The sequence below is a fragment of the Xenopus laevis genome, chromosome 5S, assembly GCF_017654675.1.
Source record: "Xenopus laevis strain J_2021 chromosome 5S, Xenopus_laevis_v10.1, whole genome shotgun sequence".
NCBI classification, from domain to species: Eukaryota; Metazoa; Chordata; class Amphibia; order Anura; family Pipidae; genus Xenopus; species Xenopus laevis.
Genome location: NC_054380.1, coordinates 99,774,235 through 99,797,693, shown reverse-complemented (window position 1 = coordinate 99,797,693; position 23,459 = coordinate 99,774,235). Strand labels below are relative to the sequence as shown.

General features: G+C 36.3%; 1 long non-coding RNA gene across 1 annotated transcript; it reads right to left on the bottom strand.

Annotated features, from left to right (window-relative positions):
• Nucleotides 1-1,759: 1,759 nt before the first annotated feature.
• LOC108717578 lies at nucleotides 1,760-20,011 on the bottom strand. The gene is made up of 2 exons (XR_001935868.2): nucleotides 19,905-20,011; nucleotides 1,760-1,960 (listed from the first exon to the last, which is right to left on the bottom strand). It is a non-coding gene; the product is annotated as an uncharacterized LOC108717578 (long non-coding RNA).
• Between the last annotated feature and the right edge of the window lie 3,448 nt (nucleotides 20,012-23,459).

The following is a 23,459-nucleotide window of genomic DNA, read 5'->3' as shown; positions in this document are numbered from 1 at the left end:
CAAAACCCTTGAAGATCATGAAGACAAGAAACATCTTCAAATTGTTAAAGGGACATCTGCCATTGACTTTAACATGATTTTGACGGGTTCTAGCTGGAGTATTTTCAGATTTTTAGCAGTTTTGAAGCATAATAAATCTCAAAGAGTTTGAGTTTTTTTTCCCCTCTAAATAAAATCCCATAGAAATGAATGGGATGAATCACTCTTTGATAAATATACCGCAAATTTTGTCCCCTTTAAAAAACTAGACCAGAAACATTTGAGGTTTGATAAACAGACCCCTTAAATAATGTTTTAGTAGACGTAAGTTATGGAGATCCAAATTATGGAAATACTCGAAAACTCAGGTCCTGAGCATTCAGGTCCCATACTTGTACTTCTTTTTCTCCTTAGGGTTGTGACACACGGGCAGATTCGGGGAGATCTAGTCTCCTGGCAACTAATAGCCTCTTCTTCTGGGTGACAATCTCCCCGAACTGCCTTTGCATGTCTTCCTGTCCGCTATAATGAAAAGTCGCCTGCGCTAAAGCACACATGGCACTTCATTTTCCGAAGTCGCCCGAAGTCTCCACGTGAGGCAACTTCGGAAAACGTAGCGCTGCGTGTGCTTAAGCGCAGGCAACTTTTCATTATAGCGGATGGGGAGATTGTCGTCCAGAAGAAGAGGCGATTAGTCGCCAGGCGACTAAATCTCCCCAAATCTGCCCGTGTGTCACAACCCTAAAACTAGAAGTGAGTCTCGTACAGTTGCATTATATCTCACCAGAAACTAGGGATAGTACAAGAACTGTTTGGATACTTATTGTAACTACTCAGATTTTTTTTTTTAACTCAAACTAGATCCATGTGTGGTGTACTGTAGGTTTATTTTACCTTTATGATATCCCATTCAATTCCAACAAATATTAGAATATAAATATTTATTACAATAAAGAATTAACACAAAGCCAGTGTAATTGGTTAATATATGAGAGATCACTGAACTGTCTGAGCATTGGTAAAGGCTGGTCTTACCTAAACATGGGGGTAGTTTCATAGTAAAAATGGTGAATAAATGATAGGGTGGAAAATGCTTTTCCAACCTCCTTGAAATCAGGTATATTGGAATGTATAGTATACATTTAAATCAGGTATATTGGAATGTATAGTATACTTTTGATAGCACATGTATTCATTAATAGGAGAACAGTTATTCTTATTTGCAAAACAATGGATTCTAAAGTGCATCATGAAAGAAAACATTTAAATATTTTAATTTCAAATGTAAAACCACATTTGCATCCACTGTCATATCCCAGCTGTTATTTAGATTGAACACATTGCACATACACACACTTTAACTCCAATTGATAGCAGCCTTATAAAAAGGGATGAAGGGCAAAAATGGGTGGATATGTCATTTCATGCAGAATCGATATCCATCCCTAAATAAACCAGCTCCCAGTCCTCCGCTTGCTCTGTGCCACTGAATGAGACTCCTGTTGATTAATTCCCTGTAGAACTGCAGTCTCGTTTTGGAATTCAGCTCCAGTCTGCAAATGAGTTACAAGAGCATCCAAACACTGAATGCACTGCAGTAATGTAGCCTTGAGGAGATGAATGTATGTGCCACAGCAAACAGCTCATATGTTGTCAGGGTACCCCTGCCAAAGAACTTGGACATGATAAAATCCATTCTTAAGCGATATCATCACTGTGAACTTTAGTCTGTCTCTTGATTAAAAAAATGATATAAAAAATATATATTTCTATATACAAAAAGAACAATTTGCATTTCATTTATTAATGTTCCAGTTTTGCTTCTTTTCCTTCATTTCACGGCATTGCGTCTGAAGAATCATTCATGTTGACGATCCATGAGATATTTTTTCTGGTGATATCCCAATAAATGTAGGGTTGGACGGGGTTAACTGCTGCTTTAGATTTTTCAGCACCATTTTCATTTAATATTTCTTCAACCCTACAGAGACAAAAATGACATTTTAATGAGAACTAATTATGAAGTGTTAAGGGAGCATTTTTGATTTACAATAGGATATATACACAAAAATATTTTTTTGCCTAATGAAAATGGAATACAGGTATGAGAACTGTGTTCGAGAATGCCTGGGACCTGGGGTTTTCTGGATAAGAGATCTTTCCATAATTTGGATCACCATGCCTTAATTCTACTAGATAATGATTTAAAAATGAAACCCAATAGGATTATTTTTCCAATAAGGATTAATAATATTTTAGTTCAGATCAAAAAAAATGTATTTTTTTATTACTACAGAGAAATTATTTTGAAAATTTGGATTATTTCATTAAAATTGACTCTATAGGAGATGACCTTCCTGGATAATGGGTCCCCTATATAACAGACATAAACTTGATTCCTATTGTACAATTAAGATTGTGTATTGGGTCCTGCCTTTGTTGCTTCCCTCAAGAAGTAACGCTTGCTCATCTCAATCACAGATGCAGAAAGCATTGGGCAGTCAAGTAAATTATGTCGTAGCAATGTCGTCCCTAACACACTGCACTCAGATGTTATCTTTCATTTTTCAAACTTTGCTAGATCTGTCCCATTTTGCTTTGCCGAAAAATTTGTGGAATCGAGAAAAATTCACAAAACTTGCTTGCTTGCTTGTCACGCAAAAAAATTTGTTAAGAATTTCACAGAAAAATTTTGTTTAGAATATCACAGAACTAGATGGTTTACAAACTCAAGTGCAGTGAGCAAAGTATCATTTTAAATTCAAATTGGCATGGTTTAACGCACAGTCCCACAAAGTTGTGGCCAAAGCGATTCTGGCCAATGCAGCAATATGCACAATATTGTGTTTATTTTGCTGCAAGTTAGATGCAATTGCAAACCCAATGCCACCATTTCTGCTGTATGTCGTTATAATTCTTAAGACACGAGACACTGGCTGACCTACCACCAGCTTGATGGTACTGGAGTTCGACATGGTCAGTAGGACCATGAGAATTGAGAATTGGAGATGGAGGCACTAGTGATGAGCACAGCCACATGGAAGTGCAAGCATTTGTTTGGCTATAAGTAGCTTTAAGGTTTTTAGGGGTTGTTTACCTTCCAAACACTTTTTCAGTTCCGTTGTTGTTCACCATAAACAAATATAATATATATATATGGTCATACTATTAACCGGCACTCACCGCCAATCCATCAAGTCCCGAGTGCTCCTCATCAAGAGCATACAATAGGTGAAGTCAAGAGCACTCACGGGTATCGTGATAAAGAAGTTTTATTGAAGTTTTACAAACTACCCCACATCAACATGTTTTGGTACTTCTTTATCACGATACCCATGAGTGCTCTTGACTTCACCTATGATATATATATATATATATATATATATATATATATATATATATATATATATATATATATATATATATATATATATATATATATATATATATATATATATAATACACAAAAGCCATGAATATCCTGTAAATTATATCCTTATAAACGGTGAGTAGTGATGTCATCAGTTATAAACGGTGAGTAGTGATGTCATTTCTGTCACATGACTCACTAAAATTTGTGTATTATAATAAATAAAGTACCCCCAGTTGTAAAATATGAGGATATTAGAAGTTACCTCGGAGTTCCATGACCTGTATAAAAACACTCGGCCTTCGGCCTCGTGTTTTTATATAGTCATGAAACTCCTCGGTAACTAATAATATCCTTATATTTTACAAGAGGGGGTACTTTATTCACTATATATATATATATATATATATATATATATATATATATATATATATATATATATATATATATATATCAAATGCTTTCTGTCTTTTATATTTTACTGTTTTTCCAAAAATATTAATGTTCCTGTCTCTGGTGTTTTAATCTGGCAGCTCAGTGATCCAGGAGCAGATTCTGAACTGTTACAATTTGCTACATTTAGTTGATACAATTAGGGGCAAATTCATCATGGGTCGAATATCGAGGGTTAATTAACCCTCTATATTCGACTGGGAATTAAAATCCTTTGACTTCGAATATTCGAATAATCCTTCGTTTGAACGATTAAATCCTTCGATCGAACGATTAAATCCTTTGAATTGAACGATTCTAAGGATTTTAATCCAACGATCGAAGGATTATCCTTCGACCAAAAAAACGTAGGAAAGCCAATGGGGAAGGTCCCCATAGGCTAACATTGAGTTCGGTAGGTTTTAGATGGCGAACTAGGGGGTCGAAGTTTTTTCTTAAAGAGACAGTACTTCGACTATCGAATAGTCAAACGATTTTTAGTTTGAATCCTTCAATTCGAAGTCGAAGGTTGAAGTAGCCCATTCGATGGTCGAAGTAGTCCAAAAAACACTTCGAAATTCGAAGTTTTTTTACTTCGAATCCTTCACTCGAGCTTGGTGAATTGGCCCCTTAGTTTGATACATTTCTCAGCAGCATCTGTGGAATATTAGCAACTATTGTATCAATTTTAACAGCTGCCTTTAATGAAGCTCAGGGATTCTATTCAGAAGGGCCAAAGATAAATGTATCAACTAAGGGGCAGATTTATCAAAGATCGAAGTGAAAATTAAATTTAGAAAAAAATCGAATTTAAAGCTAATTATTGTGTACCTCAACAAGAGAATAGTCCAAATTCAATTTGAGTTTGAAAAAAAAATTCGAAAATTTGAATTTCGAAATGTATCATGTACTGTCTCTTGAAAAATTTGACTTTGACCATTCGCCATCTAAAACCTGCCGAATTGCTGTTTTAGCCTATGGGGGACCTCTTAGAACCCATTTGGAGTCAATTTGTGGACTTTGAAAAATCAAAGGTTTTTTTGGGGAAAACTTTGATTCGTACGATTCGAATTTGATCGAAAATTGACCTATTTGATCGACAAAGACCAAACTTTGATATAATTTCAGTTGGTCTTTTTGAATTCGAATCTCGAAGTTTTTCAGATTCGAAAATCGACCCATGATAAATCTGCCCCAAAATGTATCAATTTAGAACAGTTAAGGGTGGTGGCAAACAGGGAGATTAGTCGCCCAGCGACTAATCTCTCCTACTGCAGACGACTAATCTCCCCAAACTGCCTAATCTCACCAAACTGCCTTCCTGCTGGCAAGAATACAAATCTTAGATGGGATAGCTTATTATTTCCGATATCTTATTAGTGCCTCACGGGTAATTGGAAAAAGTCTTTGTTTCTGGTGAACAATCTGGAAACCAACTGAACTGAAAAAAGTGTTTGAAGGTGAACAATCCCTTTAATGAGTGGTTTAAATTCACTGCAACTGCAGACTTTTTGTGAGAGCACAAATGGTCATAAATGAGTTTTAGTTCAGTATATTAGAAACTAGCTATTTTAATTTCTGTACACTATAGGAACATGATTGACCCAGTTCTACCCATGAGCTGTCAAATTTGCCATTAGGCATTAGGTGCACTAATTTGCACTGGATTGCTAATAAAACATGGTAACAATGTGGGTAACAAAACATGGCAATCTACACCAAATATTTGTACTTTGCCCATCTTAGTTAACAAGGCTTTATTGGGGGAATGTAATAAATGTTGCAAAGAGCAAAACAAATTGCACAAATAAAAATGTGCATTTCGCAATGTAATATTCTTCCTTAAACTGTTATTGCATTGCAAATTTTCATTGTACATTGCCCACTTTTTAAGTTCTTGAAGGTGTCGTAATCTTTTGGAGCAAACATAACAACTTTTTCAGTAAGAAGTTTTATTACATTCACTGCGCACTGGCGCAAACTATAAAATTCGCAAACCTTCTTCCACTGTCGAAAGTGGTCGCTAAACAGTTTCCAGGTTCGAAAAGCTAAATTAAATTCACACAAAGCTAAATTTGTTTGCACAGAGGCATAACTTTTTGCATTGCAAATATATATTCCGTTACCGACTTTTATTACATTCTCCCACATTGTCCTTATCATTTTGTAATTTATGGTTGTCCGTTTCCATTTTCATAGACCATAAACATGAATTGCTGAGAGCAAGAGTAGACCGTACATCTTACTATGTGGGTGAATACACTTTAATTTGATGGATAACCTCACTGTTGCTGTTTTACTGGAAAATCCCCTGAAGCTGTATTCATAAAAAGATCTGTTCTTGTAACGTGACCCAATATCCTCCTGAGACCCTAGAGTTAAATTATAAATCACAGACTTAACTCTAAAGTAGCGATGCATTTCATTCACAATGTGATTGTTTTATGCACGGCCAGTTTAACATTTTGTACATTATATGATGTGCCTCTCACCTGAGCTGAAGCCAATAATAATAATAAACACCAAGCAGAACCAGGGGAAAAGATTTTCCACTGCAAGATTTAAAAAGAACGTTTTTCAAGCAAATTCATTGTTACATGTGTAAAGAGAGTTGAAAAAAAAACCATATCTGGTTCTAGAAATGTGTTTCTACAGAAGTGCCAGTTTGACAAGCAGAATTTTGACTGGGATTTTTGGGGCAGATTTACTAAAGGGCCAAATGGCCATCACTAGAGAAAATTCACCAAAACAGCAATTCACAGGGACATCTCCAATTTACTAACAGGAGTAGAGGACAATTCGCTAGCAAATTTCCACTACGTTACCCTTTCGTCTGCTGGCAAATTGATAAGATGAAGCTACATCCTCCTCAATCTTATGTCAGTGACATCATATCCTGTATGCCGAAAAGTCATAAAAAAAGACAAAACACTGGCATTTTTTCATATTTAATGTGGCATTATGTTTAAGGGGCACATTTACTTAGGGTCGAATATCGAGGGTTAATTAACCCTAGATATTCGACTGCCGAATTAAAATCCTTCGACTTCAAATATCGAAGTCGAAGGATTTTGCGCAATTCGTTCGATCGAACGATTCGAAGGATTTTAATCCATCGATCGAAGGATTATCTTTCGATCAGAAAATTGTTAGCAAGACTATTGGGACCTTCCCATAGGCTAACATTGGCCTCGGTAGGTTTTAGGTGGCGAACTAGGGGGTCGAAGAAATTTTTAAAGAGACAGTACTTCGATTATCGAATGGTCGAATATTCGAACGATTTTTTAGTTCGAATCGTTCGATTCGAAGTCGAAGGTCGTAGTCGAAGGTCGAATTAGCCAATTTGATGGTCAAAGTAGCCAAAAAAAATTCGAAAATCTAATTTTTTTCCTCTATTTTCCTCTATTCCTTCACTCAAGCTTAGTGAATGGGCCCCTAAATGTTAAATATATTTTTTTGTAATTTTTCTTTAACCATTGAAGCTCATTTCACATTTGTTTTAGGGCAGGCTCATGTCTAGGACAAGAGATGATTTGTATTTATTATGCTTCCTTGGACATTTTTAATAATAAGCGGCCACTTCCAGCAATTTCATTACTAATTGCATTACTAATAAAGACATATATACTGTATGACCTATATGTACCCACCATATTTAAATTGATGTAAGTGTGTTAACGAAGTTTCGCTAGGAAGAAAGTAACGCTAGCAAAAGTTTGCTTAGAAATGCCAGCGCTGACGTAACTTTGCATTTTGATAATTAAAAACTCCTATTGGCCATTTTGATAAATAAGCGTATGCGCTGCAAAATAACATCTGTGTGGTGGAGCCTTCCAAGGCAAAAATTTGCCCTTTAGTTAATTTGCCCCTATGTGTTAAGCCATACACAGGCCCATCGAGTGCATTTTCAAACCAATCAACCCATGGACCAAAGAGCACAATCAGAAAAACAGGAAATGAAGAGGAGCTGCAGCATCAGCTAATCCAATATTCTGGTCAGTGCATCGACAGATGAAATTTTTTTTGAGGCATTACAGGTATGGGATCCTTTATCCAGAAAGCTCTGAAAGGGTGTCTTACATAGACTCCATTTTAACCAACTAATCCAAATATTTTCTCTGTAGTAATAAAACAGTACCTTGTACTTGATCCCAACTAAGGTATAATTAATCCTTATTGAAAGCAAACCCAGCCCATTGGGTTTATTTAATGTTTACATGATTTTCTAGCAGACTTAAGGCATGAAGATCCAAATTACAGAAAGATCCAATATCTGGGACACTTCAGGTCCTGAGCATTCTGGATAAGAGGTCCCATACCTGTACGGAAAGGAATTATATATTATATCCATTGTAAATGTGTTGAATACAAGTTGCCAGTTTAGTATATAAAATATATTACTCTGGATTGTAATGGAATGTATTGTAGCTACTGCCAGCCAATTAGCTCTTTATTAGAGTTAATAATTCTTACTGTAGTAATAGACAAAAGAGCTGAATTTCCATTTCGTTGATGTGAGAAAGCAGAGACAGAAGGTGTAATCCTGTACATATGGGAGCAGATAAACATTGCTCATTTTTGCCTGAGAAGCAATGCTCTCTGATTAGCAGAATAAAACATGTTTCTTTTATGTGCAAAGCTGGTGTGGCACTGAATGCTGCTGAAGACAAAATCCTTTATATGCTGGAATGATTCTGTTTCTGTGAGAACTTCATTTACAGGAACAGCAACTTGTTTTCCTAAAGGTGGCCATAGACGTGCAGATTTACCTTCCCATCGGATGATCGATCGTTCATGCCATCTCCCGACCTGCCACTAACCATTCAGATCAAATAAAGTAGTAAAACAACAGGTCAGACGATGTTCTGCCCCTGACAGCAATCGTACGAAAGATAGGTCAGACAAAAGCTGGTGACAGTCTCCCACTGATATCGTCAGATTGACAATACATGCAGAGATATTATCAGTAGCCGACAGAAATGATCTAACCTGACCGATCAACTGAACGGCCGATTGTCATGGCACGAAAAATGTCGGGACACTCCACACACGCCTGAAAACCGTATGAATTTTTGATTCATACCATCAAATCTTTGCATTTATGGCCATCTTAACAAACAATATCAGAGCTGATTTCTTTGCAATGGGTTATATTCAGCTTTATTACCGGAATACCACAAATATACTCTACACCCACTGTTGCCTTAAGGATATAATCATATATTTTAACATATTAAACGAAAAGCAATTAATAGATGTATATACTGTATATGTTATGTTTGCTATTTTCCACTATTCATTGTTATTATGAATTTCATGGCATCAAAAAAGCAAATTGGAAGAAAATTAAAACACGGATAATATTTAAAAAAAATTTTTTGGAATGTGACAATATTGACCAGTTAATACAAACACAGTTTAAACACAACTCATATACATAAAAAGATTGGCATATTTGTCTTTGAATTGATTTGTTTTATGATGTATAAAAACAGTAGCAGGTTACTGTACATTAGCAAAGGAAATGGTCCTCTAGTAGATGCATTCCCAATATGTATTCTTGGGCCTAGCTTAATGAGCAGTGGAATCTAAAAAAAAAAAAAAGATAATTATAAGACTTGGGCAGATATAGTGACTATTGCTATGTACTGGATGACTTCAGTTCTGAAATTAATGAAAATAAATGTGATCAAATTGATTTTATTCAGAAGCATGGCTCCATCCAATTAATACTGGCAGTCCCCAGGTTACGTACGTTTGTTCTTAAATTGAATTTGTATGTAAGTTGGAAAAGGTTCATTTACCTATTAAATTCAATTTAGACAGATGTTTGTCTTAATACATTATTTATTATTAGCGTTCTGCACTGCACAATAGACAATACACTCCAGAGGGGGTTGGGGCGAGTTGTTAAATGCTAATAAAGGCCAAGCAAACCACATTACATTACTATAAAAGTCTCCATATATAAATGCAAGCTGTATATAAGTCAGAAGTTTGTAACCCGGAGACTCTCTGTATACAGTAGATATTGGTCTTATACACAGGTAAAAGACAACTGTTCTTAGTTTCATGCATCTGAGATATTTATCTCCCATAGACTCAATTTTAAGCAAATAAATGATTCCCTTTTTCTCTGTAATAATAAAACAATACCTTGTACTTAATCAAAACTAAGCTGCATGAATCCATATTGGTGGCAACACAATCCTATTGGGTTAAATGATTTTGTAGCAGACTTAAAGGGACCCGTCACCCCAAAAATATATTCAAAATCCTATATTATCCCATTAATCAAACAAAATGAACTTTAATTACACTATATAAATTATTTCCTTCAGTCTGGGAATACATAATTATAGCAAGCAGGCAGAAGCCATTTTGTGGACACTGTTATTAAGACAAGCCTTCCATCATCTCAGAATCCTGTTTGTGCACCAGAATGGGGGACCTGATGTCCATCCTCATGCGCTGGCTACACAATTACATGGTGAAGAGAATGGGGGAATGTGAGGAGAGCTCTAGGAAGTGCTGAATGGAAAGTGAAAGTAATTGTCTGCCCAGCCTCTATACCTAAGGCATAGAGGAGGGGCAGGCAATATTTGATTGACAGCTGAGACTTTTAAACAAGCTTACAACAGCTATGAACGCTTTAATAAAAAATAGAAATTGGATTTCATGTTTAATTTGAAAAGGACTTTTTTTATACAGCTTTTTGTGTCTGGGTGGCAGGTCCACTTTAGAGTCCCCTTATCCGGAAAACCCAGGTTCCCAAGTATTCTGGATAATAGATCCTATACCTGTATAACAATTTTAATTAGACTGGCCCACAGAGTTCCCAGTCCAACTTGTGGCTGTCCCCTTGATTTTATTGGCCTTTTGTTGTGTTATGAATAATCATAATAATAATCATTATTAAAATGTATACCTCGCTGATGAATATTATAAATGCTCCAAAAATGTAATTAGCACTCCCGCCAGTCTAAAGTTTTCCTTTTGTCTGATATATATCCTTAAGAACAAAATAACATTGTGATTTGTATCTCAGAATATCAATATGAACATGATCATTGAGTTATATATTAGCCTAAGTTAAAAAAAATTCAAAGTTTTGAAAAATCCCAAAATAGATCACAATGCTTGTTATCCTTCTGTATTCCTCAGTTCTCTCCATCATAAATCTGAGGCCTGTCACTCTAACAAATTAATTCCAAATACTTTTGTCTAAGGTTTGTTTAGCAAAATTAACTTTACTTAAACAATATAAATAATTTAAATGCTGTTCCCTTCAGTCTTGGACATCACAATCACAGTAAGCAGGCATGCGCCAATGTGTGGACACTGTTATTAAAAACTGGTTAGAGGGATGGAAGACTTAAATTATGAGGGTAGACTGTCAAGGTTGGGGTTATTTTCTCTGGAGAAAAGACCCTTGCGAGGGGACATGATTACACTTTACAAGTACATTAGAGGACATTATAGACAAATAGCAGAGGATCTTTTTACCCATAAAGTGGATCACCGTACCAGAGGCCACCCCTTTAGACTAGAAGAAAAGAACTTTCATTTGAAGCAACGTAGGGGGTTCTTCACAGTCAGGACAGTGAGGTTGTGGAATGCACTGCCGGGTGATGTTGTGATGGCTGATTCAGTTAATGCCTTTAAGAATGGCTTGGATGATTTTTTGGACAGACATAATATCAAAGGCTATTGTGATACTAAGCTCTATAGTTAGTATAGGTATGGGTATATAGAATTTAATTAAAAGTAGAGAGGGGTGTGTGTATGGATGCTGGGTTTTCATTTGGAGGGGTTGAACTTGATTGACTTTGTTTTTTTTTTCAACCCAATTTAACTATGTAACTATGTAACTTTGTAATAGATTCCTCTGACATGCCCTGACCTTAATTCATTTCTATTTACTGCTGGTGCACCTGTTCTTATAAATACCTGTATATGATCTCTGAATATGGTAGAGGAAAGGAAACATAGAAAAATACATTTAAAACATGCACTTTGAGTTCTCTCACTTTATACTGTGCTGGTTTATGTGCGTATATAAAATATTTATTTTATTTATAAACAGATTTTTGTTGTTTTATATTGCAGTCCTCCAAAACAATAAAATGACCCTCTACTTTTCCTTAAATTGTAAAATAGGTTAATAATATAAATATATGAGAGCTTATGTTTAATTCAGCTGATTATTATGACAATATATTTTAGAGCAAAAATAAATGACAGTTTTTCCTAATTGTCCAAACAAAATATTTATGAGGAGCATTAATATTTACTCAGTCCAGTGCCCTTTGCAGGTCTAGAATTCTAAAATAAAAAAGAAATGTGCAAATGAAGGGAAAAGAATTACTTAGAAGCTTTTGCTTTTTCATGAAGACATTTATTTCTGAACTGCACAAACAGAAGAAAGGCGAGCAGCCAGAGTAAATGGTATTGCTGGATATGAATACATGCTCTTTTTTTGTGAGCACTGATTCACATAACTTAGTATAAAAAGGTTTAGTATTTAAAGTATAGGTGGAAATGTCATTATCTCACAGTGTTGATTGTAGATTTATTTTATAGAGGAACCACCTTGGTCCTTAGTTTGTTACCCATCTGCGGTGACATCATCAATAGACAATGCAATTGAGAACAAATACAGAAAATAGAGGCAGTAAGTTTCCTATTTACCTTGGAGTTGATACTGGATGTAATAATATAATAATAATAATATAATGTAAAATAAGCACAGATCTTTGGGTATTCCACGTGTCAGTATCAGTTAGGTCATACATGCTCTATGCTCTCTTTATAAGGTAGTAGAACATCTGTGGGTTTTCAGAATACTCTTGGTGAATACACTTGTGTTTTCTAGTTTATTAGTTAATTAAAAAAATGTTTTCAAAATGAATCAGTTAATAGTGCTGCTCCAGCAGAATTCTGCACTGAAATCAATTTCTCAAAAGAGCAAACAGATTTTTTTAAATTCAAATATGAAATCTGACATGGGGCTAGACATTTTGTCAATTTCCCAGCTGCCCTGGTCATGTGACTTGTGCCTGCACTTTAGGAGAGAAATGCTTTCTGGCAGGCTGTAACTGAATGTGTCTCAGTGGGACATGGGTTTTTACTATTGAGTGCTGTTCTTAGATCTGCCAGGGAGCTGTTATCTTGTGTTAGGGAGCTGTTATCTGGTTACCTTCCCATTGTTCTTTTGTTTGGCTGCTGGGGGGGGGAGGAAGGGGGTGATATCACTCCACCTTGCAGTACAGCAGTAAAGAGTTATTGAAGTTTATCAGAGCACAAGTCACATGACTTGGGGCAGCTGGGAAATTGACAATATGTCTAGCCCCATGTCAGATTTCAAAATTGAATATAAAAAAATCTGTTTGCTCTTTTGAGAAATGGATTTCAGTGCAGAATTCTGCTGGAGCAGCACTATTAACTAATTCATTTTGAAAAAAAATGTTTTTTCCCATGACAGTATCCCTTTAAGTTAAAATTTCACCTCTTGATTGCTGCCTTTTCCAACTTTGTATTTTTCTAAAAGCTTTTTCTTCGTCTTCTCAAATCCATTTGGACTTGCCAGTTTGACCTATATAAAATAACTGACACATGCATACCTAAATGCATGTAAGTGTTAGACAATACAGAATGCCATGGATAAGGAAGACCCAAGCATGGCAAGACAAGTTGTTCTTTTTCTGATGGACTGTTTATAATGCAATACTTTGGATTTCTGCCTAAAATAGTATCCAGAGAGTATACCCAATTTAATTCTGTTTATGGACCATACATCTATATGGTTGCTTCAGCTTTGTTTTCCTGGGATCCTGCCACCTTTTGCAAATATTTCTTATGAGGCAGGGGTCACTTTCCATTCATATGTTTAGTAGGCATCTTAATTATGTATTTTATTATTCAGCCACCTGAAGGATGAACTAGTTTTTTGTAATCCTATATTATTTATTTGTGCAATCTACCAGCGACTCTGGATTTTCCGTTTTTTGCCCCTCTGCAAAATGAGAACGTGTAAAGCTTTGCTGCTGTGGGCTGAGCAGGCAATAAACTGATATTTCTACACTTATTTGTAGTGTAAGATTAAATACTAGTTTTTTCTTAACCTTTTTCACAGAGGACCCAAAATATTATTAGTTGAGAATTATTATAATTAAAATGATTTAATTATTCACTGTTAAAGAAAATATTTCATTAGACAAATGGCAGTCAAGGGCACCCACCATAAACGGCATGGAACCCAATTTTGGGTCACAACCCATATGTTAAGAATCACTGTTCCATATTACAGTATATACCTAGTTGCACATGTCTGATATTGCTGATTTGGTATTGATCATTTTCTATATCCAGCGATAGTAAATGTAGCCTACGATTTTATGTTTCAGTGACACAGGACAAATAGCCAGTAGCAGAAGACAATAGGTACTCTTTATTTAAAATATATACTACCAAAAGTCCAATGCTAGATAGTAGTATAGGCTCCAGATACACACCTGTATTTGGGCTAACATTTTATTGAATATCTTAAAAATAAAATATTTTTTATAATTAGGACACAATGAATCAGTCCAGTAAATGGAACCCAGTGCATCTGCTACAGGTATGGGACTTGATATCCGGAATGCTTTGCACCTGGGGTCTTCTGGATACCGGATCTATCAATAATTTGGATCTTCATATTTTAGTACTAGAAAGTCATATAAGTCATGTAAGCATTAAATAAACCCAATCGGCCGGTTTTGCTTCTAGTAAGGATTAATTATATTTTAGTTTGGATCAAGTACAAGCTACTGTTTTATTATTACAGTGAAAAAGCAAATTATTTAAAAAAAATATGGATTATGGCAGGTGGCTTTTCCATAATTTGGAGCTTTTTGGATAATGGATCCCATACAAGAATGATTAGTTACCAAGCGATGAAAAAAGCTGTTTAGAGATTTCTTGCTTATATGAAAGCTTAGATAGGTAAGAGTATTTTTATGGGGGGTGATTATATAAATAATATGGAAAAAATATGGCACAAATAAAGTCTGCAAAAAAGTGCAAAATGTATGCCTTGCTTATGGAGAGATTGTGTTTATTTTATACAATGCTGTATTTTTCCCATTTTCTATTTCACAAATGCAGCAGCAGCATTGATTGAATCACACACAACTTTACCCCTTTTCCACTGAAAACTATTGTGTGTCATAAGCACTAAATGTTACAAATCCATCAGAAAATTTGCTCAATAGGCACCCAAGTGCAATAATAGAAGAAATGTTCTTCAAAGTCCATGTTTTTCTCTAGAAGCTCACTAATAATATCAGCCAAAAAATTGCTCAGGCAACTAACACAATTCTACCTGCCAGTCACATTTATTCTGATACTGAATATAAAATGAAAGTTGAATCCATGTGGTGCCGGCTGAAGGCAAAGTGTTGTTCTACACTGGGATTAATTCAACCTTATATATTATATTACATTGAGCTGCTAAATACATTAGATGGGAATGATGCTAAAAAATGAAAAACAAAAAAACTTGCCATATTTAATTGATACCCTTAGAAAGAGAAGGTATTTCTTTTACTTTTTTCTAAAAAAAATCTTTTTGACTTCAGCATTCTCCTAAAATTCTTTTGGCTGAGCATGTGGAGGCCCATTGCATTATTTATGGTTTTTGCAAGAAAATGGAATTTCAGAAAGTAACAAAGGAACTGAGCCAATAATGCTAGTTATGATGAATAATTGATAAACATATTCACTAACTTCCTTCATTGGCTGCCAACTTTAATATAGTGAAGCCATCATTATTTTGTAGGTGTTATACACAATGAGAATTTTGTGCAGCACGAGTACTAAGATCATGGCATACATGAGACAGGCTACAGGATCAGGATAGCCACTCTCCAATTATTTCTATGGGATTTTTGAAGGAGTATTTATTAATGGGTAAAAGTGAAAGTTCATCTTTGGATAAATACTCCTTTAAAAATCCCATAGAAATGAATGGAGAGTGGTGGAATTTAACTCTAGCGGACTGTGGCGATCTTTAACGTCACTCTTTGATATATACGGGAAATGGTCTTTCCGTAATTCGAAGCTTTCTGGATAATGGGTTTCTGGATAACAGATCCTATACCTGTAGTAAAAAGAACTTACATTTTTTCGAGTTTTTCGCATTCGGACTGATAAATAACCCCATAAAATACACCGCAAAAATTATTATCACAACAGAAAAGTTGCTTGCATTGCTTTTATACCAGCGACCCACTAGAGTTTATTAGGACTCTATGGTTACTGTAGCTTTCACTAATACATATAATACTTTTTTTTTTGTGTCAGAATATTCAACAGCTGAAGGGTTAATAATACAGTGAAACTTCAATCTTACATTGCCTGATTTTACGTTTTCCTTAATTGTACACCATTTGTTTGTGGTCTCACCTATATAATATGCATAATACATTTCCTGGGTTTTATACCATTTTTTTCTGGTCCCCAGAAAATGGGGGTTCTACTCCTTTGAGGGGAAACAAGAAACGACATGACTGCGAGTACAATGCTTGTAGTAAGGTAACAGACAATCTGCAGATTGTGAAAACTGGTGCACAGTTTAAAAATAAAGATTTTTTTTTCCAATTGTGCTGCAAATTTAGAATCTTGGGCATTCAGTGGGGCTTGGTGATCCACCAGAAGAAGTTTTGTAATTTCTTTATTTCCTGTACATGCAGCAAATGAAAATGGATGTTCTCCTAATGGAATTCCATTAAAGCACCAAAATATTAATATATATAATCAAATAATAAAAATAGTATAAATGCAAGTTTTACACTAAATGGCAGGATGTGTTTTTTGTAGATAACAAGTTATCAATTCCAGGCAGTGTCCTTCTGTGGCCACTATAGAAAATAAAGGGCATAAACTCAAGAGATGAAAACATAATTATGCCTCTTTATAGGTCCCTGGTGAGGCCTCATCTGGAGTATGCTGTGCAGTTTTGGACTCCAGCCCTTATGAGGGATATAAATGAGCTGGAGAGAGTGCAGAGATGTGCAACTAAACTGTTTAGAGGGGTGGAAGACTTGAGGGTAGACTGTCAAGGTTGAGAGGGGACATGATTACATTTTACAAGTACATTCGAGGACATTATAGACAAATAGCAGGGGATCTCTTTACCCATAAAGAGGATCACTGCACCAGAGGCCTCCCCTTTAGACTAGAGGAAAAGAACTTTCATTTGAAGCAACGTAGGTGGTTCTTCACAGTGAGGACAGTGAGGTTGTGGAATGCACTGCCGGGTGATGTTGTGATGGCTGTTAATGCCTTTAAGAGGGGCTTGGGTGATTTCTTGGACAAGCATAAAATCCAAGGCTATTGTGATATTAAAACCTATAATTAGTTTATATATGGGTATACATGTGAGGGTATGGAGGAGCCAGTGTGTGTTTGGATAGTGGGCTTCATTTGGAGGGGTTGAACTTGATGGACTTTGGTCTTTTTTCAACCCAATTTAACTATGTAACTAGATGTGCTTTAAGGGTTGTATTTATGAAACCATGAACAAAAATAATATGCCACACAAATCAAGCTTATTTATAAAATTGCGCATTTATTTGTACAGCAGTATAAAATTACATTGTAAAAAGAGATGCTGGCCTTGTAAGAATGTGATTTTTTTTTACCATTGACTTGGGTTAAACCAGGTCTGAGGCATTAGTTTGGCCTAAACCATACCTTGTATACATAATACCGTACCTTTATAAATAGAACCGATTAGCACTTTAATTGGTATAAGCTCATGCCTACATTTGACTATTATGACTGAGTGACTATTATGACTAAATATGACTAATAGTTGGGAGAGACTTGTTTACTGCAACTGACTCAGAATGTTTAAATCTGTTCTTCAAAATAAACCATAAAAAGAAGCAGCATATCCACTATTAGTTGAATGAATAAGACTGAACATACTTTAGAACTATTATATATTTTTGTTATTTCTTGCACTAAACAGGGCAAGGTTTAATGAGCTTCTCTTTGTCTCAGAGCCTAACACACAGCAACTGAAGAGAGGGGCCTGTTTATTCAGAGTGCTTTTCAGTGGACTGCTGATTTATTTTGATTGTGCTTGTAAAAAGTAAAATGTTATGACTTTCTTGCCCTGTTTAGTGCAAGAAATACATTAACTTAATAAAAAAATTGCTAAAAGTATGCTCAGTATATTAATTGCACTGATGTTGAAAAGGGGGATATATTTCCTTTTATCGCATGATTTCACCATCTGCACCCAAAATCCAGAACCAATACTAGGCTCCCTGGTCTCTGCTCTTGCTTCCACCTTTAACAGCCGCCTTTCACCTTGGGAGGAGCCCTCGGCTAATCGGATGCCGCCAGGTCTTACAAAGGGAGGAGCCAAGGTAAGGGTTCCGGACGAGCAGAGGGGCATGATTCTTAAGCAAAAGTCTTTTGGGCAGAAGGTCACAGACAGAAAGCATAGTCAAAATCAGGCCGGGTCGGTGAAAGGCAGAAAACAAGCGGAGTCAAACAAGCAGGGGTCAAAGCCGGGAGATCAATCAAGAATGGTCATGACAGGCACGGGTCAGAATACAGATATCAGAATAGTCGGTTTACCAGGCAGGGGTCGGGATCACAGAAGTCAGCTTAATCAGGCAGACAGGGGTCAGAAACAGGTATCAGATATCAGGAACAGACGAAATAACACCCAGGAACTTAAGGAGATAAACCTATAACGGGCAATGAAAAAATACCAAAGGCCCCTTTAAATATCTTTGAATTTAGCGCCATTGCATGCTGGCGTCATGAATGCGCCTATAAAACAAGAGGATGCGCGCCGCTAGTCCTAAGGAACCGGCACATAGGAAGACGCGGCATGGCGTGGCGGCGTCGCCGCTGAACCACTAGACCACTAGACCACCAGGGTGAGTTATTCACATGATCAATGCTTATTAGGCACAAAAGCCTAGAGATGGAAGTAAGATTAGTGACATTTTGGGGTTTACTAAAATTTACTAAGGTTCCAATGGTAAATTCAAATTTCAATTTTTGAATTGGTTTTTTCGTCAAAAATTACAATTTTGAATTTAAAACCACCAACTCGAATTGAGATTTATCACACTTCGATCATGAAAACAGTTCTAATTTGGTACAACTGCAGTCAATCAATAATTAGATTTGGTCCTCTGATTGCTGTTTTTCCTGTGATAGTTAATGTGGCATTACAAATTTAAAGTAAAAGTGACTAATTCAGTCTGTCAGTCAGTCAAATTATTGCTCTAAAAACACTCCCACTTATTCTTCCACATTTAAAACAACAGAGATCAGTACAGTATACAGTACATGGCAGATAAAGTGCATGCCCTTAACACCTCAAGCATTTCTTTCCCCCCAGGTAAATGTGGCCCAAAGACTACAGGTATTGTAATGCCATTTGTACATGCGCTGATCATTCATCAGGACGTGCAAGAGCTGCACTAATATGCCTGACCACTATTCTGAAACATTTCTTAAACAAGCTACCATAGTTTTTTTTTTTGCAAGTGAAAGTTTAAAAGTTTAAATTGAAAAATGTGCTTGCATACTTCCACTGTGCCGAATAAGCTCTCATAGCCTAGTAAATAGATTAGTGTTAAACATAGCAATGAGCGGAAAGTGCTAAATGCTTCCACTAATGATACCATTATGAAGCTTGCTGTACAGGCTAATCAGCACTTATTTGGGCAAGTAATATTGCAGCTGATTGCCAAGTACTGGATTGAAGTATATCGCTTAGATCTAAGTATATCTGAATAGCAGAACATTCGCACACTCTAGTTTAAGTGAAGGCAACACAGGAAATAGGCATAAACCCACAAGAAACAGAAGGCACATTTGTATCAATATAAAGAGCAAGAAATACTACTAACAGCAGCATTACTTCAATCAGTTAAATGCACGGATTAGTGTACCACGTTAAAGGGAAAACTATACTCCCCGAACAATGTAGGTCTCTATAAAAATATATTACATAAAACAGCTCATATGTAAAACCCTGCTTCATATAAATAAACCATTTTCACAATATATTTTTTAATAGTATGTGCCGCCCCCAGGTTAAGCTTACCATTCGTCCCCATTTCACTAATGAGAGCCAGCCTGCGATTTCTCCCTTTTGCTGTGAGTGTTCCTGCTGATTTATCTGAGTAGGAAGTTAGGGATTTAACCTATAGAATATTTACCCATATAGGGAATCCCACAGTCAGAAGCACAGGGAGTTAGTTAACCCTTTCCAGTCAGCCATCATAGTGAGTGGAACTAGTGCAGCTGCCTGAGCTATTGCTAGGGAAGTAATCCCTGTAGGATAGATAGGACTTCAGCCCTGTAGTGAGTTGCCAGCGTTTACACCAGATCTGGACTGTGGATCTCCTCAGGAATTCAGGAAGCCTTTCTCTACACCAGCATTCCAAGCTCAGTGTGGATTAAAGCTGCCAGACTGCTTCCCTGTATCTGCTCTGCCTCACAGGATCTTTATTCTTTCATTATCACTGGGAGTTGGTGAGACCTTCACTTTATACACCCCAGGGTGCATCAATCTGGTGTTGCAACACATAATTCTGATCTTACTACTTTGCTATATCCTGCAGACCCCTAGTGTGCACACTCACCATTCTTAAAGTGACAGCAGACATTTCCATACAAAGCGTGATACTTATTATTTTGTCTTATATTCATCGTATTATTGTTATTTCACTGTTCTTATTGCATTGCATATATTGCATTTCTAATATTACATATTACTGCATATCTGCCTATTGTGTGGTTTATTGTCTGCTACAATTGGTACCAAAATCACTGCTATTGCAGTTCCCAGGGAGTTGTATGCCACCAATATCTGGTTTTAGCCCTGGGTGGAGGCACTTAACTTATCCAAACCCCGCAAATCTCCCACTTAGCAGAGACTTGGGATCTATACTGTTAGCGCCACAGTGTGGCCCTGGATATTCCTGCCAAGAAAGGGTTACACGTCTTTATGCCATCCTACTATGAATTCTGGGGGTTTTGTACATGGAAATTTCCTTTGTGCCATCCTGCAGTGAGTTCTGGAGGTATTATACACTGAATTGCCACTACGTTCATTAATATATTCGTGAGGGTGTATTTGTAAAATGGGGAGTGGGGGGTGTCCTACGAAGTGGGCGTGGTCTAAAGCTTTTGCTGCGGCACACTGTGTGCGCCGCTATATTCTACCCTGTCCCCAGATTTCTTTCCACAAATCTGGTCACCTTACGCCCCCTGGGATCCAATAATTCACAGTGCACATAAACAGACAAAGCAAACCATAAATGTTACGTCATGTGAGCCAATTAAAGGAGAAAATGTTGTCTTTTTGCTTCCACACTTCTTCTTGTTACAGTCAGAGCTGCAGTCTTTCTGGTCAGGTGATCTCTGAGGCAGCACAGACAATATCATAAAATTGGGGCTCGAGGGAAAAGATGAAAAGGGCAATATTTACTGAAATATATTTTACAGTTTGGTAAGATTCATTAATATGCCGCTTAATATGATGTGAATTATCTGTTGCTTAAGTATTTATTTTGGAGGTATAGTTTTGCTATAAGATGAAATATTACTCGCTGTCTGTCTATAACATAGTTATGGTAAAGTGATGGACTTATATGCAATGGGATGCAATGGATCCACTATTTTGGGATTCAGCCAAATCCTGAATCCTTCATGAAAGATTTCGGCCCAATACCAAACCGAATACGAACCCTAATTAGAATATGCAAGGAAGGGTCAGGAAGGGTGAAAGAGAACCACGTGGTTAGTTTCCTTGCTTGTGTGAAGAAAAGCTACATGATGTTAAGGTTTTGAATTTGGTTAGTGCTGCATCCTACTTAAAAAGGCCGAATCCTGAAATGGGTGCAACCCTAACAATTGATAAAATAAAATCTCACTCTAGTTGCTTGAGTCCTGCCTAGTGATGAGTGAATCTGTCTTGAAACTACAGGAAAATTAGCAAAAGTGTCAATTTTTTTGTGCGCAAAATACTTTTAAAGTCAATGGGCATTTTTGTTTTACACAAAATAAGTTGGGGTCAGTAGGTGTTTTGCATTGTGCATGAAGCAGAAATGTGAAATTTAACAAATGCATGCCTGGTGAATTATTGCTTATCAATAGCCCTGCCTCAATTTGGATTGTGGGAGGCGTCTGGTTGGGCTTTTAAGTATGGCTGAGTTCCACTGAGTTCCAAAACGTTAATGATAGTGATTTTCTATGGCTGGAAATAAACAGGTTAAACATCTTTTGCATTTTTACACTATGCAACTCCTGTTCTTTTTTTTTTCAGCAAATATAGTATTAGGGCTGAGCATTGAGTCCTATTGATTATTAATCATTATATGTGCATTATATAAATATTAATACCTGTGATTAAATGTCTGATTAGCCTTGTGACAATGATAAAACACTTGACAATGATAAAACAATTTCAATATGAAACAACGAATAACTATAAAAAAAGGGAAGATGGCAAAAAACTAGAAAAGCTGTGATAAAACTTAACCTAGAGACTGATGAGTCTCTCTTAATGCAAAAATGTAACAGATCATAGTGATAAAGCAATTTACAGCCAATCAAATGATAGATATGATAATGATATGATAAAAATAAAGACAAAACCTGTGATGCTCACAATATGCTTGAACTAATGTTGCAAACCCGACGGAGGGGGATATTTATTAAAATCTGAAATTTTCTCACTATTTTCTGAAAACCACTTTGCCCAAATACACACATACCCCCCCCCATTTATCAATAAATTTATTGTGCAGGAAAAGACAATAAAAAAATCTAAATTTTATGAGTCGCCGAAAACTGCTACTTTTACAGAATTGACGCCCAAAACCACAAAATCTTTGTATTAATGAAGGAAACCAAGTGCAGATCAGGATATCTTCAAAATGTCAACGGGAAATCTGCCATTGACTTCTACTTGAACTCGGCAGGTCTGAGTTGGAGTACTTTTTTATTCAGACTTTTAACACCATCAAGATTTTATGGAAAAAAAATTGTGTTGCTCCCCTTTAAAAGTCTGACCAAAATAAGTGTGTTGGGGCACCTTTACTACTAGCAGGGGTAAAGGCCAAAGCAACAGAAAGGCATATAGTGCATATGGACTGTATCATGCATTTACATGACAAGGCAGTCTTTATTGGAAAATTTAATGAAAGGGGGTGTCATTTTGGAATAAAAACAAAGATACTTTTTGAGGTAATCCTCATGGTATCCTCCACTCCATAATCCTGCATGTGGGGTTACATAACATCCCCTGTGTCTATTCCTTATTCATCCTGTTCGTAGCTCATAAAAGAACATTAGATAAAAAAAAATTGGGAAACCACAGAGATTTCCAAAGTGTAGAGGATAAATGCAATTTTATGTTGCATGTAAAGGGAATAGTAAGCAACCCCAGTAAAGAACTGAAGCCAGGGGAGTTGATAGCAATACACATCTTACCAAAGTAGCACAGGCTCTCATTTCCAGGGATAAAGCAGGTTCCGGAGGCTCTGGCATTGATAACATTGGCACCATACTTTCGTAACAGTTTAACAGATTCTATATCTTGTTTCAGTATAGCTTTATGAAGAGCAGTTTCACCTGAAACACAGCCATGATG